General features: G+C 38.2%; 1 protein-coding gene across 7 annotated transcripts in view; it reads left to right on the forward strand.

Annotated features, from left to right (window-relative positions):
• The window catches only part of XRCC4 (X-ray repair cross complementing 4), a 368,161-nt gene that overhangs the window by 208,665 nt on the left and 143,544 nt on the right, over positions 1-15,952 (forward strand). The gene's annotated exons all lie outside the window — the stretch shown is intronic.

Below are 15,952 nucleotides of genomic sequence, written 5' to 3' on the forward strand. Positions count from 1 at the left end.
TTCTAGTAAGTATCCTCCTGAATAATTGAGATTGACTAAATATTTTTCTGCTGAAGAATTAAGTGTTTTGTGGTATTCATTAGCAACAAACTTAAGCTCTAGTATCTAATTTGAAGTAAATCTTTAAATATGTATTCAACTTTCCCACTGTTTGCCTTATGGTAATGAAGTGGCATTATTTTACTTCATATAAATGAAATTTTAAATTGTACCGTATTTCCAAAATTAATGAAATGATTTATTTTTGTAGATAAAATAATTTATAGTTCTGCAAGTTAAACACAGCAGGACTCTTTCTTTTTTTTTTTTTTTAATTAGTTTCTGCTTTATAACAAAGTGAATCAGTCATACATATACATCTGTTCCCACATCCCTTCCCTCATGCATCTCCCTCCCTCCCACCCTCCCCATCCCACCCCTCCAGGCGGTCACAAAGCACCGAGCTGATCTCCCTGTGCTCTGCGGCTGCTTCCCACTATCTATCTACCTTACGTTTGGTAGTGTATATATGTCCATGCCTCTCTTTCGCTTTGTCACAGCTTACCCTTCCCCCTCCCCATATCCTCAAGTCCATTCTCAAGTAGGTCTGTGTCTTTATTCTCGTTTTGCCCCTAGGTTCTTCATGACATTTTTTTTTTAAATTCCGTATATATGTGTTAGCATACGGTATTTGTCTTTCTCTTTCTGACTAACTTCACTCTGTATGACAGACTCTAGGTCTATCCACCTCATTACAAATAGCTCAGTTTCGTTTCTTTTTATGGCTGAGTAATATTCCATTGTATATATGTGCCACATCTTCTTTATCCATTCATCCGATGATGGACACTTAGGTTGTTTCCAGCTCCGGGCTATTGTGAATAGAGCTGCAATGAACATTTTGGTACATGTCTCTTTTGGAATTATGGTTTTCTCAGGGTATATGCCCAGTAGTGGGATTGCTGGGTCATATGGTAGTTCTATTTGTAGTTTTTTAAGGAACCTCCATACCGTTCTCCATAGTGGCTGTACCAATTCACATTCCCACCAGCAGTGCAAGAGTGTTCCCTTTTCTCCACACCCTCTCCAGCATTTATTGTTTCTAGATTCCTTGATGATGGCCATTCTGACTGGTGTGAGATGATATCTCATTGTAGTTTTGATTTGCATTTCTCTAATGATTAATGATGTTGAGCATTCTTTCATGTGTTTGTTGGCAGTCTGTATATCTTCTTTGGAGAAATGCCTATTTAAGTCTTCTGCCCATTTTTGGATTGGGTTGTCTGTTTTTTTGCTATTGAGCTGCATGAGCTGTTTATAAATTTTGGAGATTAATCCTTTGTCAGTTGCTTCATTTGCAAATATTTTCTCCCATTCTGAGGGTTGTCTTTTGGTCTTCTTTATGGTTTCCTTTGCTGTGCAAAAGCTTTGAAGTTTCATTAGGTCCCATTTGTTTATCTTTGTTTTTATTTCCATTTCTCTAGGAGGTGGGTCCAAAAGGATCTTGCTGTGATTTATGTCATAGAGTGTTCTACCTATGTTTTCCTCTAAGAGTTTGATAGTTTCTGGCCTTACATTTAAGTCTTTAATCCATTTTGAGCTTATTTTTGTGTATGGTGCTAGGGAATGATCTAATCTCAAACTTTTACATGTCCCTGTCCAGTTTTCCCAGCACCACTTATTGAAGAGGCTGTCCTTTCTCCACTGTACATTCCTGCCTCCTTTATCAAAGATAAGTTGGCCATATGTGCGTGGGTTTATCTCTGGGCTTTCTATCCTGATCCACTGATCTATCTTTCTGTTTTTATGCCAGTACCAGACTGTCTTAATTACTGTAGCTTTGTAGTATAGTCTGAAGTCAGGGAGCCTGATTCCTCCAGCTCCGTTTTTCGTTCTCAAGATTGCTTTAGCTATTCGGGGCCTTTTGTTTTTCCAAACAAATTTTGAAATTTTTTGTTCTAGTTCTGTGAAAAATGCCATTGGTAGTTTGATAGGGATTGCATTGAATCTGTAGATTGCTTTGGGTAGTAGAGTCATTTTCACAATATTGATTCTTCCAATCCAGGAGCATGGTATATCTCTCCATCTATTTGTATCATCTTTAATTTCTTTCATCAGTGTCTTATAGTTTTCTGCATACAGGTCTTTTGTCTCCTTAGGTAGGTTTATTCCTAGATATTTTATTCTTTTTGTTGCGATGGTAAATGGGAGTGTTTTCTTGATTTCATTTTCAGATTTTTCATCATTAGTGTATAGGAATGCCAGAGATTTCTGTACATTAATTTTATATCCTGCTACTTTACCAAATTCATTGATTAGCTCTAGTAGTTTTTCGGTAGCATCTTTAGGATTCTCTATGTATAGTATCATGTCATCTGCAAACAGTGACAGCTTTACTTCTTCTTTTCCAATTTGGATTCCTTTTATTTCCTTTTCTTCTCTGATTGCTGTGGCTAAAACTTCCAAAACTATGTTGAATAAGAGTGGTGAGAGTGGGCAGCCTTGTCTTGTTCCTGATCTTAGTGGAAATGGTTTCAGTTTTTCACCATTGAGGACAATGTTGGCTGTGGGTTTGTCATATATGGCCTTTATTATGTTGAGGAAAGATCCCTCTATACCTACTTTCTGCAGGGTTTTTATCATAAATGGGTGTTGAATTTTGTCGAAAGCTTTCTCTGCATCTACTGAGATGATCATATGGTTTTTCTCCTTCAACTTGTTAATATGGTGTATTACATTGATTGATTTGCGTATATTGAAGAATCCTTGCATTCCTGGGATAAACCCCACTTGATCATGGTGTATGATCCTTTTAATGTGCTGTTGGATTCTGTTTGCTAGTATTTTGTTGAGGATTTTTGCATCTATGTTCATCAGTGATATTGGCCTGTAGTTTTCTTTCTTTGTGACATCCTTGCCTGGTTTTGGTATCAAGGTGATGTCGGCCTCGTAGAATGAGTTTGGGAGTGTTCCTCCCTCTGCTATATTTTGGAAGAGTTTGAGAAGGATAGGTGTTAGCTCTTCTCTAAATGTTTGATAGAATTCACCTGTGAAGCCATCTGGTCCTGGGCTTTTGTTTGATGGAAGATTTTTAATCACAGTTTCAATTTCAGTGCTTGTGATTGGTCTATTCATATTTTCTATTTCTTCCTGAGTCAGTCTTGGCAGGTTGTGCATTTCTAAGAATGTGTCCATTTCTTCCAGGTTGTCCATTTTATTGGAATAGAGTTGCTTATAGTAATCTCTCATAATCTTTTGTATTTCTGCAGTGTCAGTTGTTACTTCTCCTTTTTCATTTCTAATTCTATTGATTTGAGTCTTCTCCCTTTTTTTCTTGATGAGTCTGGCTAATGGTTTGTCAATTTTGTTTATCTTCTCAAAGAACCAGCTTTTAGTTTGGTTGATCTTTGCTATCGTTTCCTTCATTTCTTTTTCATTTATTTCTGATCTGATCTTTATGATTTCTTTCCTTCTGCTAGCTTTGGGGTATTTTTGTTCTTCTTTCTCTAATTGCTTTAGGTGCAGGGTCAGGTTGTTTACTCGAAATGCTTCCTGTTTCTTAAGGTGGGATTGTATTGCTATAAACTTCCCCCTTAGAACTGCTTTTGCTGCGTCCCATAGGTTTTGGGTCGTCGTGTCTCCATTGTCATTTGTTTCTAGGTATTTTTTAATTTCCTCTTTGATTTCTTCAGTGATCACTTCGTTATTGAGTAGTGTATTGTTTAGCCTCCATGTGTTTGTATTTTTTACACATCTTTTCCTGTAATTGATGTCTAGTCTCATAGCATTGTGGTCGGAGAAGATACTTGATACAATTTCAATTTTCTTAAAATTACCGAGGCTTGATTTGTGACCCAAGATATGATCTATCCTGGAGAATGTTCCATGAGCACTTGAGAAAAATGTGTATTCTGTTGTTTTTGGATGGAATGTCCTATAAATATCAACTAAGTCCATCTCGTTTAATGTATCATTTAAAGCTTGTGTTTCCTTATTTATTTTCATTTTGGATGATCTGTCCATTGGTGTAAGTGGGGTGTTAAAGTCCCCTACTATGATTGTGTTACTGTCGATTTCCCCTTTTATGGCTGTTAGTATTTGCCTTATGTATTGAGGTGCTCCTATGTTGGGTGCATAAATATTTACAATTGTTATATCTTCTTCTTGGATCGATCCCTTTATCGTTATGTAGTGTCCTTCCTTGTCTCTTCTAATAGTCTTTATTTTAAAGTCTATTTTGTCTGATATAAGAATTGCTACTCCAGCTTTCTTTTGATTTCCATTTGCATGGAATATCTTTTTCCATCCCTTTACTTTCAATCTGTATGTGTCTCTAGGTCTGAAGTGGGTCTCTTGTAGACAGCATATATATGGGTCTTGTTTTTGTATCCATTCAGCCACTCTGTGTCTTTTGGTGGGAGCATTTAGTCCATTTACATTTAAGGTAATTATTGATATGTATGTTCCTATTCCCATTTCCTTAATTGCTTTGGGTTCGTTATTGTAGGTATATTCCTTCTGTTGTGTTTCTTGCCTAGAGAAGTTCCTTTAGCATTTGTTGTAAAGCTGGTTTGGTGGTGCTGAACTCTCTCAGCTTTTGCTTGTCTGTAAAGGTTTTAATTTCTCCATCAAATCTGAATGAGATCCTTGCTGGGTAGAGTAATCTAGGTTGCAGGTTTCTCTCCTTCATCACTTTAATTATGTCCTGCCACTCCCTTCTGGCTTGGAGGGTTTCTGCTGAGAGATCAGCTGTTAACCTTATGGGGATTCCCTTGTGTGTTATTTGTTGTTTTTGCCTTGCTGCTTTTAATATGATTTCTTTGTGTTTAATTTTTGACAGTTTGATTAATATGTGTCTTGGTGTATTTCTCCTTGGATTTATTCTGTATGGGACTCTCTGTGCCTCCTGGACTTGATTAACTATTTCCTTTCCCAAATTAGGGAAGTTTTCAACTATAATCTCTTCAAATATTTTCTCAGTCCCTTTCTTTTTCTCTTCTTCTTCTGGAACCCCTATAATTCGAATGTTGGTGCGTTTAATGTTGTCCCAGAGATCTCTGAGACTCTCCTCTGTTCTTTTCATTCTTTTTTCTTTATTTTGCTCTGCATCAGTTATTTCCACTATTTTATCTTCCACCTCACTTATCCGTTCTTCTGCCTCAGTTATTCTGCTATTGATCCCATCTAGAGTATTTTTCATTTCATTTATTGTGTTTTTAATCGATGCTTGATTCATCTTTAGTTCTTCTAGGTCCTTGTTAACTGTTTCTTGCATGTTGTCTATTCTATTTCCAAGATTATGGATCATGGAAATAGAATCTTGGATCAGCTTTACTATCATTATTCTGAATTCTTTTTCAGGTAGACTGCCTATTACCTCTTCATTTGTTAGGTCTGGTAGGTGTTTATCTTGCTCCTTCACCTGCTGTGTGTTTTTCTGCCTTCTCATTTTGCTTATGTTACTGTGTTTGGGGTCTCCTTTTTGCCGGCTGCAGATTCGTAGTTCCCGTTGTTTTTGGTGTCTGACCCCAGTGGCTAAGGTTGTTTCAGTAGGTTGTGTAGGCTTCCTGGTGGGGGGGACTAATTCCTGTGCTCTGGTGGTTGAGGCTCGATCTTGTCTTTCTGGTGGACAGGTCCACGTCTGGTGGTGTGTTTTGGGGTGCCTATGGCCTTATTATGTTTTTAGGTAGCCTCTCTGCTAATGGGTGGGGTTGTGTTCCTGCCTTGCTAGTTGCTTGGCATAGGGTGACCTGCACTGTAGCTTGCTGGTCGTTGACTGAAGCTGGGTGCTGGTGTTGGGATGGAGATCTCTGGGAGATTTTCGCTGCTTGATATTATGTGGAGCTGGGAGGTCTCTTGTGGACCCGTGTCCTGAAGTTGGCTCTCCCACTTCAGAGGCACAGCACTGGCTCCTGGCTGCAGCACCAAGAGCCTTTCATCCACCCGGCTCAGAGTAACAGGGAGAAAAAGTAGAAAGAAAGAATTAGTAGAAGAAAGAAAGAGAGAGGGAAAGAAAGGAAGAAGGGAAGAAAGGAAGGAAGGAAGGAAGGAAGAAAGAAAGGAGGGAGGGAGGGAGGGAGGAAGGATGGAAAGAAAGAAGGAAAGAAAGGAGGGAGGGAGGGAGGAAGGAAAGGAAGAAAGACAGGAGGGAGGGAGGAAGGAAAGAAAAAGAAAGTGGAAAGAAGAAGGGTGGGAGGGAGGAAAGAAAAAGAAAGAAGGAAAGGAGGAGCGGAGGGAGGGAGGGAGGAAGGGAGAGTAGGAAAAAAAGAAAGAGCAGGTAAAGTAAAATAGAATAAAGTATGAAATATAGTAGCGTTATTAAAATTAGAAAGTAATTATTGAAAAAAAAAAAAAAAAACGGACCGATAGAACCCTGAGACATATGGTGGAAGCAAAGCTATACAGAGAGAATCTTACACAGAAGATTACACATACACATTCACAAAAAGAGAGCAGGGGGAAAAATCAAAAATCTTGCTCTCCAAGTCCACCTCCTCAATTTGGGATAATTCGTTGTAAAAAGAGGAAAAGGGCGAGAAGTCTGAAATCTTGCTCTCTAAGTCCACCTCCTTAATTTGGAATAATTCGTTGTAAAAAGAGGAAAAGGGGGGAAAGTCTTAAATCTTGTCCTCAAAGTCCACTTCCTCAATTTGGGATGATTCGCTGTCCATTCATGCACTCCACAGACGCAGGGCACATCAAATGGACCGTGGAGCTTTAATCCGCTGCCTCCGAGGCTGCACAGAGAGATTTCCCTGCCTCTGCTCTCACAGCTCCCGGGTCTCAGCCTTGGACCTGGCCCCGCCTCTGCGCGTAGGTCGCCGGAGGGCGTCCGTTCTTCGCTCAGACAGGACGGGTTTAAAGGAGCCGCTGATTCGGGGGCTCTGGCTCACTCAGGCAGAGGGGAGGGAGGGGCGCGCAGTGTGGGGCGGGCCTGCGGCGGCAGAGGCCGGCGTGACGTTGCAGCAGCCCGTGGCGCTCCGTGCGCTTTCCCGGGAAAGCCGTCCCCGGGTCTTGGGGACCCCGGCAGTGGCGGGGTGCACAGGCCCCCCGGAAGGCGGGGCGGACAGTGACCCGCGCTCGCACACAGGCCCCGCGGCGGCGGCGGCAGCGGCGGCGGCGGCGGGCCGCGGTGGCGGCGGCGGGCCGCGGCGGCGGCGGCGGCGGCGGGCCGCGGCGGGCGGCGGCGGCGGCGGGCCGCGGCGGGCGGCGGCGGCGGCGGCGGCGGCGGGCCGCGGCGGGCGGCGGTGGCGGCGGCGGCGGCGGGCCGCGGCGGCGGGCGGCGGGCCGCGGCGGCGGCGGCGGCCCACGCCCGTCTCCGAGGTCCGCGCCTTACCCGCGGCTCGTGCCTGTCTCCGGCGCTTCCCCAAGCAGCCCTCTTAATGCCCTCTCCTCGCGCACCAGGAAACAAAAGGGAAAAGAGTCTCTTGCCTCTTCAGCAGCTCCAGACCCTTTCCCCGGACTCCCTCCGGGCTAGCCGTGGTGCACTAACCCCTTCAGGCTCTCTTCCTGCCGCCAGCCCCAGTCCTCTCCCTGCGCTCCGACTGAAAGCCGATACCCGAGCCTCAGCTCCCAGCCCCGCCCGCCACGGCGGCCGAGCAGACAAGCCTCTCGGGCTGGTGTGTGCCTGAGGGCACCGGTCCTCTGTGCCAGAATCTCTCCGCTTTGCCCTCCGCACCCCTGTTGCTGTGCTCTCCTCCGCTACTCCGAAGCTTTCCCCCTCCGCCACCTGCAGTCTCCGCCCGCGAAGGGGCTTGTAGTGTGTAGAAACCTTCCCCCCTTCACGGCTCCCTCCCACTGGTGCAGGTCCCGTCCCTATCCTATTGTCTCTGTTTATTCTTTTTTTCTTTTGCCCTACCCAGGTATGTGGGGAGCTTCTTGCCTTTTGGGGGGTCTGAGGTCTTCTGTCAGCGTTCAGTAGGTGTTCTGTAGGAGTTGTTCCACGTGTAGATGAATTTCTGATGTATCTGTGGGGAGGAAGGTGATCTCCGCGTCTTACTCTTCCGCCATCTTCCTCCGGGGTCAGGACTCTTTCTTTATTCTCATACTTACAGACTAGTTAACATCCCAGTGAACTTAATGGACCGGCAATTCTTTCTTTCCTCCCCCCCACCTTTTTTTTTTTTTGGTTTAGTTGTTTGACCAATCGCATATTAATGAAATTATTTTTTCATAAATTCACAATTTCATCAAATGTGTGTCTTTTGTTTATTTTCTAGACTAGCTGACAAAAATGTATTTTGGATTTTTCTTAGTTCACCAGAAAAGAGAGGAACTTAAGTCTTTATTTTATTGTAGATTTAGTGACAGGATAAAGTGATCTTTTAAAACTCAGTATATAGTATATATAGGAACTAGAATTAGTTCCTATTGTCATAAAAATAGAAATAATAGTGAGATTTATTATTGGCCCATTTCTTGCTCAATGTAATTTTATTTAACAGTTATAATTTAAAATGTAAATAAAGATATGGATCTCCATTTTTGTCATCTGACTAAGCTGTTCTTTTCATGGATACATTCCCACCACACCAGAGACTTTGTCTCTAGTCATAGACCCAGTAGAAGATGTTCTCCACTCCTTATTATTTGTCACCAGTCATACTCATCTTATATATCACTATAGCTTCTTCCCTCCTCTCCCAAAGAAAATGATGTCCTTTTTCATGACCAAACCTCCACAATCTTATCTCCTAATACTACCCTATGCTTTACTTATCAGTTACTGTTCTCAAATCAGACTTACTGAAATTCTGTAAATATTTCTCATCTCTTCACTTTTATGTTTTTGTTTTGCCTAAACTCTCTGCTTGAAAATTCTTATTTCCTATTCTTTTATAGTCCTAGCCTTTAAAAGTCACCTCTTCTACCAGACTTTCCTGGAAATACTGAGTACAGTCTTTCCTCTTTGAGCTTGTAGGCTATTAAGTACATCATCTAATTTTTAATCCATTTTGCCTGGTATTTATGTATGTGAATTACCTCCATACTAGGTTTTTAAGCTGCTTGAATGCTGAGGCAGTGCTCCGGCACCTTCTGTATTCATAGAGCTTCCATGTTAGGAAAGTAACTTTGTAAAAAGTTGACAAATATAAAAACTAATCGTACACTATGATGTATGCTAAAAACAGGGAGTTGAGATACGTGGTCAGGAAAGACTCGAGGCAGGTAATATTTAAGCTTCATGTAAATAGAAGGAATAGGCTTTTAGAAGTGAGATATTCCGTGAAGAAAGAAGGGTATATGCAAATGTTCTAAGGTGGATAGAACCTCGGCACGCTTAGGTAGTAACATACACAGGAGGTTAACACACACACACACACGCACACACGGAGAGGTAGGCAGGCCAGATCATGCAGAGCTTAGAGCCCAAAGTAAGGGAGGTTGGATTTTATTCTTTGTGCTTTGGGAAACTTGCGGGGTTTTAAACAGTGAATTTTGTTATTTGATTTACATTGTGAGATCACTTTTTCTGCTCTATGATAGATTGATTGAAAGTGGTCCCAAGTGGAACTCTGGAAGACCAGTTAAAAGGCTGCTCTAATCCAGATGAAAGATGAAAGGGGTGATGTATTGTCAGATTCTAGATACAGTTTGATGCTTTGCAGTGGAAGATAAGAGAGAAGTAGCAAATAAGCATGACCTTGATCTCCTTTACCTCCTCTGCTCTTCTTTCCAGATAGCAGCAGCAGTGATATTTAGCATTACTTTTTGCCAGAGTGTAAATTATATAAATTACAAATCTCTCTTGAGGTTGACTTTATTTGATGTAACGTTTGGAAGAGTTCCAAAATGATTGGCAGAAACAATGTGTAAAATCATTTGGAATCACATCTACCTCTTTGCCTGTTCCATCCATCTTATTCTGACACTATTTCAGCACATCCTTTCATTTCGAATGAATCTCATTTTCTTTTATGACACTCTTGTATAGGACATGCAGATGAAAATTAATTTGGTACTATGAGAAATGAGAACTAATTTAGCAAGGATATGTCACCATGGCATTCTCTGCAATAGCTGTCCTTATCAGCACTATCATTTACACTAGCCAAGTGTTATTCCCCCTAAATTTAAATCTTGCTTCCTACCACTTATGGCCTTTGAGTCCATGATAGAAAAAGCAAAAGCAAAACTAAGGGGGGGACCTCTTCCATATAGAATGTTTATGCTACACAGACATATTATTCAGACTAATTTTAACTTCACTTACTCAAACTTAAATTACATATACTTTTATATGTTAGCCAAATTCCAAGTAAATGAAAATTATAAAGAAAATAGAGTTTTCTTTAATATTCGCTTCATTTGTGTTAACGAACTGAATGGCCTCAAAAATCTGTGCATAGAAATATTTTCTCTTGAGTTTTCTAAGATTATTTAGAGAATACACTAATATGCAAATATTTTAAGTATCTGTTAATAGCAAGTAACAGAAATATGCAGTGTTTACTTTGGGGGATTGGCTGTGAAGAAGTACCTAACAGTGAGGATTATTAAACTTTAGATGATATTAAAGAGTGAGATCAGAGAATACTTTAAAAATAGACTTATTTAAAAAATAAATCTATATCTGTTATCTATATAGTATATGTATATACACACAAATAAAATATACCATAGCTCAGTTGCTTTTCCGTGTAGGTCATAGAGATATTGCCTTAAAGATTGCGTCTTAAATTCTCTCTTTTTAATGAATGAAAAAATTGTGTGCTTTAACATTTTCAGTTATTCACCAAAGAATTTTAAAGTAATAGCTATATATTTAGTAGACCTAGTTTCTGTTAGTTCTCTTTGGCACTGAAATTGTAAACAGGAAGGTAAATATCTGTGAAGATATGTCCTTTCACACGCTCTTCAAGCCCTCATTATTTCTTATCTGATGTATTATAATTTTTCCTAACACATCACCCTGCTTCTAGTTTTCCCTTTCTCTAAGCCATTCTCTGTCTTGCTGCCAAAATGATCTTTCTAAAACATATCTAATCATGCCATTCCTTGTTTAAATTCATTATTTTAAAATCCAAACCATCTCTCATTGCGTGTAGGACCCCTCAGTGCATCATCTCTTTCTGTTTCTGGTTACACAGCTGATGTATACCATTGTTACCCCATTTTGAAGTTAGGAGACTGAAGCTCAGAAAGGCTAAAGAACTTCAGCAATGTCACAAAGCTAATAAGTGACAGAGTTTAGGTTACATGTTATATGAATTCAGTCCTTTGAAGTTTGTTGAAAATTTTCTTAGGCACCATAAATGTTCTATATGTGCTAGAAGAGAATATGTCTGCATTTGTTGGGTGAAGTGTTCTATATATGTTCAGTGGGTCAAATTTGTTAATCTTCTTATTAAAATCTATATCCACATCCATTTTCCTCTGGTTATTCTATGAAAAGAGATGTGTTAAAATCTTTCACTACCATAATAAGCTTGTCTATATCTTATTGTAGTTGTTAATCTGAGTCTATGTTATTAGATAAAATAGTTTATCTTCCTGAAAAATGGAATCTTTAAATTATTATAAAATCACTCTCATTATTTCTAGTAATTCTGTTTATCTCAATAAAAGATATTAATATAATCACGAGTTTTCTTTTTGTTAGCATTTACCTGGTATATATGTTTTTCCATCTTTGTTACTTTCTACCTTTAGATATCCTTACATTTTGGAAATCTCTCTGGTATACTGCATTTAACTGCATTTTTTGTTTGTTCGTTTTTGTTTTGTTCTGTTTTGTTAATCTCATCTGATAGTTTTTGTCTTTCAACTTTTGTTTTTTTACTGTTTTGGAGTAAATATACTGTTTCTCTTCTTTTAGTGGCTACTCTACAATTCCAACATGTTTTCTTAACTTATGAAAGTGTAGAAGTCAATCATGTACCCTTTTGCTCCCATCAGAGAACACAATATTTGGAACACTTGAATTCCTTTAAACTTTAATTCCTTTAATACCTAAATCCCACAAAGTTATATGTTATTTTAATGTATTTGAGGATAGTTAAATTCTTTTTTTTAAAAGACATTCTTCTTATTGTTTCATATATGTAGCCAGTGATCATTTAAATTTATCTACAAATTTATAACTGTCACTGTTCTTATTTTCCTTCTTGGATTTAGAACTACTTGCATTTTAGAACTACTATCTGGAATTATTTTCCATTTATCTGAAATACATTCTTCAGAATTGCCTTTAATGAAGCTCTATTAGAGGCAAACTTTCTCAGTTTTTTAGTGGGTTGAAAAATGTCTTTGACTTTTGCTCTTGTGAAAGTTCTACTGGAGCTAGAATTTGGGTTAGCAGTTATTTTCTTTCAACATGCTAAAGATTTAATTTCATGGGAAATTGAACATTTGCTGACAGTCTCACAATCACTCTTTGGGAGGTAATCTGCCTTTTCTCACTGGCTACTTTTAAGATTACATCTTTGTCTTTGGTGTTCTGAAGTTTCACTCTGGTACATCCAAGTGTGAATTTCTTTTTGGTTATTTTGCTTGTGATTTGTGATTTTTAAGGAGAATGATTGGTCACTTTCATTGGTTCCAAAAATTTCTCAGTCATTATTTCTTCAAATATCTCTTCTGTCTTATTCTCTCTGTCCCTTTCTTTTGGAACTCAAATTACACTTAGGTAAGGCCATCTTACTCTATTTTCTATGTCTCTTAACCTTTCTTTGACTTCCTATGCTGAATTCTGCATAATTCCTTCTAGTCATGTTTCAGGTTACTAATTCTCTCTTCATATCTGAAAACCTAATCTCTGTTAAGCCTGACCATTGAATTTTGAATTTCAGGTATTATATTTTTTATTTCTAGAAATTGTATGTGGTTCTCTTTCAAATATGCTTTATCATTGTTTATAGTTTCCTGTTACTATTCTTAAGAGTATCTTTTATTTCTTGAAATTTAGTAAGCATTGTTATTTTATTGCTGTCTGTTAGTTCTAATATTTGAAATCTTTGCAACCAGTTTCTGTTGTTCTTGTTTCTACTGTTCTTGTTCATAAGTGTTGTTTCTTTATGAGTGAAGTAATTTTTTACTGTGTGATACTCATTTTTTCTTAGAAAATTACTTGTAGGAGGTCTTTGAGACCTAGTATAAAGGTGTTTTCTCTGAAAAATATTTGTCATTGCTTCTGCCACAAAGGGGCACTAATGGTCTTCAACTACTTTAAACTACCTGGTTTGAGGTGTTCTTGTTTGTTTATTTTTCATTTTTATTGAGGTATAATTGACAAATGAAAGTGTAATCTATTTAAAGTGTACAACATGATGATATGTATATATTGTGAAAGAATTACCACAATCCAGCTAACACATTCACCGTTGAGGGTTTGCTTTTGTTTGTTTGTTTTTTAAACTACCCAAGTCACATTAATTTGAGCTGCAAATACACCCAAGGGTAGGTTTGTGGTTACTAAATGAATCTCGGGTGACCCACTTCTATGGGGGAGGGTCTCCTCTTTGGGCAATCCCTAAGCTTTGTCTCTGTACCCCTGTGCTCTGCAACTCTGTGAAAACTGCAGCCTAAGGTCACAAAGTTCCAGTAAATGTCCTCATGCAAAAAAACGCTTTAGTGCATTTTAACCCTCTAGGGTACTGCCTTCTTTAGATTTTCTTCTAATAATTTCCCTAGTACTTTATCAGCTCTCCAATGCTATTAAGAAAAAAACCCAAATGTATGTATACACACACACACACACACACGCACACACTCACACTCCAGCATGTTTAGTTCTTTTAAGCAAGAGATATTATGCAAACACCTAGCCTTTCAAATATTGGAAACAATCATTCAAATTCATAAGCTAAAATTTAGCAAGATTTATACTAAAGGTATAAGTAGAATAACTTAATGGGTAAAGTTAATCAGATGGCTATAAGGCAGCTTATTGTGACATACAAATTTCATCTTTAATAGAAAACAAATTGTGGAAGACCTAATTCAAGGAGAAATAGCTCATAAGGGTTCTTGGGAGGGTGAAAAATAACACCAGCAAAATTAATAATAGCTAATACTATTAAGGACTTAAAATGTAACGATTTTTCAAAGTGCTTTACATGCATTACCTTAGTTAACCCTTCCACTAAGTCTATGACATACCTAGTATTTTTATCCCCATTTTATACATGAGAAGACTGAGATGCAGAGAATCACAGATTATAAGTGGTATAAAAGGGAGTCAAACCTGGGTAGTAACAGTCTAAAATCCATGCTTTATCTATTGATATATTGCTGCCATAACAGTAAAGGAAAATGATGGATATATATTTTTAAATTTATGTGTGAAGAAAGGTTTCAACTATATCTCATTGTGGGTAAAATTAAAGCAAAACATGCATTTGAAAGAACAGTTATTACATAGTATAGGAGAAATCACATAAATGTTGGCTGGTGACTGAATGTTCTTATAAGAAAGCTTTGATTATTATTGTGATAGTATAAAATAAAGTATAAGGAAAATAAGTAACAGCAATAATCTACTATACTTCCAAATTGTAAAAAAGAGAGATTATTTTCATGGCAAATTTTAAAGAATGGGTCAATTAAAATAACTTTAATTTTATACTGCAATAACTTGTGAAAATCAAGTATAATCTAGCAAAAAAACCTACAAATAACATAATAGAAAATTCAATTAAAGAGACAAAGAATACCACATACCCTACTTATATTTAGTTAATATTATGTGGAGTAAACTATTTAAGAATGAAGGATTTGAGGGAATGATTCATCTGAGTGCAACTTCAAGTTAAAAAAATGGTTACAAATATAATTAGGGAAAACTGATAATATTTGCAGATGACACATGGCAAATCAGGAAACAATTTGAGAATATAGTAAAACTAATTACTTGGAACTCAACTACATTCAACCCTTGTTTAACTGGCATAAATGGGGTGACGAATAGATAGAAAGGAAACCACAGACTACCCAGAATCCTGGTTAAAACAAAACTGTAAAACTAATAACAATATGACATAAAACAAATTTATGAATAATCTAGTAGTTCAACACAGTCCACAGATGTTACCCAAAAGTGTAAAAGAAATACAAGTACTTGGATTTAAGACCATGTAAATTATCTGCCAAAAAAGTACTGGGCTGTTAAACAACTCTTAGTAAAGATCCTTGTATTTATGAGTCTTGAATTAAGCAGACACATGCCTCCTTTCTCTTTCATTACTACCCTTAATTAGAAGTTCAACCAAACTTCTTGCTCAGTGGTGTTAGAATACAGGCATACCTTGTTTTATTGAGCTTCACTTTATTACACTTCTCAAGTATTGTGGGGTTTTTTGTTGTTTTGTTTTGTTTTTTACACATTGAAGGTTTGTGCCAACCCTGTGTCAAGCAAGTCATTTTCCAATAGCATTTATTCACTTCATGACTCTGTGTCACATTTTGGTAATTCTCAGAATATTTCAAACTTTTTCATTATCATTATATTTGTTATGGTGATCTATGATCAGTGATCTTTGATGTTACTATAGTAGCTGTTTGGGGCTGCCATGAACCACACCTATGTAAGACAACAAACTTAATCAATAAATGTTGTGTGTGTTCTCATTGCTCCACCCACCAACCATTCCCCCATCATTCTCCTTCTCCTTGTGCCTCCCTATTCCCTGAGATACAATAGGATGTTGAAATTAAGCCAATTAATAACCCTACAATGGCCTCTAAGTGTTCAAGTGAAAGAAAGAATCTTACTCTTTCTGTAAATCAGAAGCTAGAAATGATTAAGCTTAGTGAGGAAGGCATGTCAAAAGCAGAGATAGGCTGATAGATAGGATTCCTGTACCAAACAGTTAGCCACACTGTGAATGCAAAGGGGAAAGTTCCTGAAGGAAATTAAAATCGCTTTGCCAGTAAACACACAAAAGATAAGAAAGCAAAACAGCCTTACTGCTGATATGGAGAAGGTTTTTGTGGTCTGGATAGATCAAACCAGCCACAACATTCCCTTAAGCCA

This window comes from Mesoplodon bidens (genome assembly GCF_964165515.1).
Source record: "Mesoplodon bidens genome assembly, chromosome: 4".
Taxonomy (NCBI): domain Eukaryota; kingdom Metazoa; phylum Chordata; class Mammalia; order Artiodactyla; family Ziphiidae; genus Mesoplodon; species Mesoplodon bidens.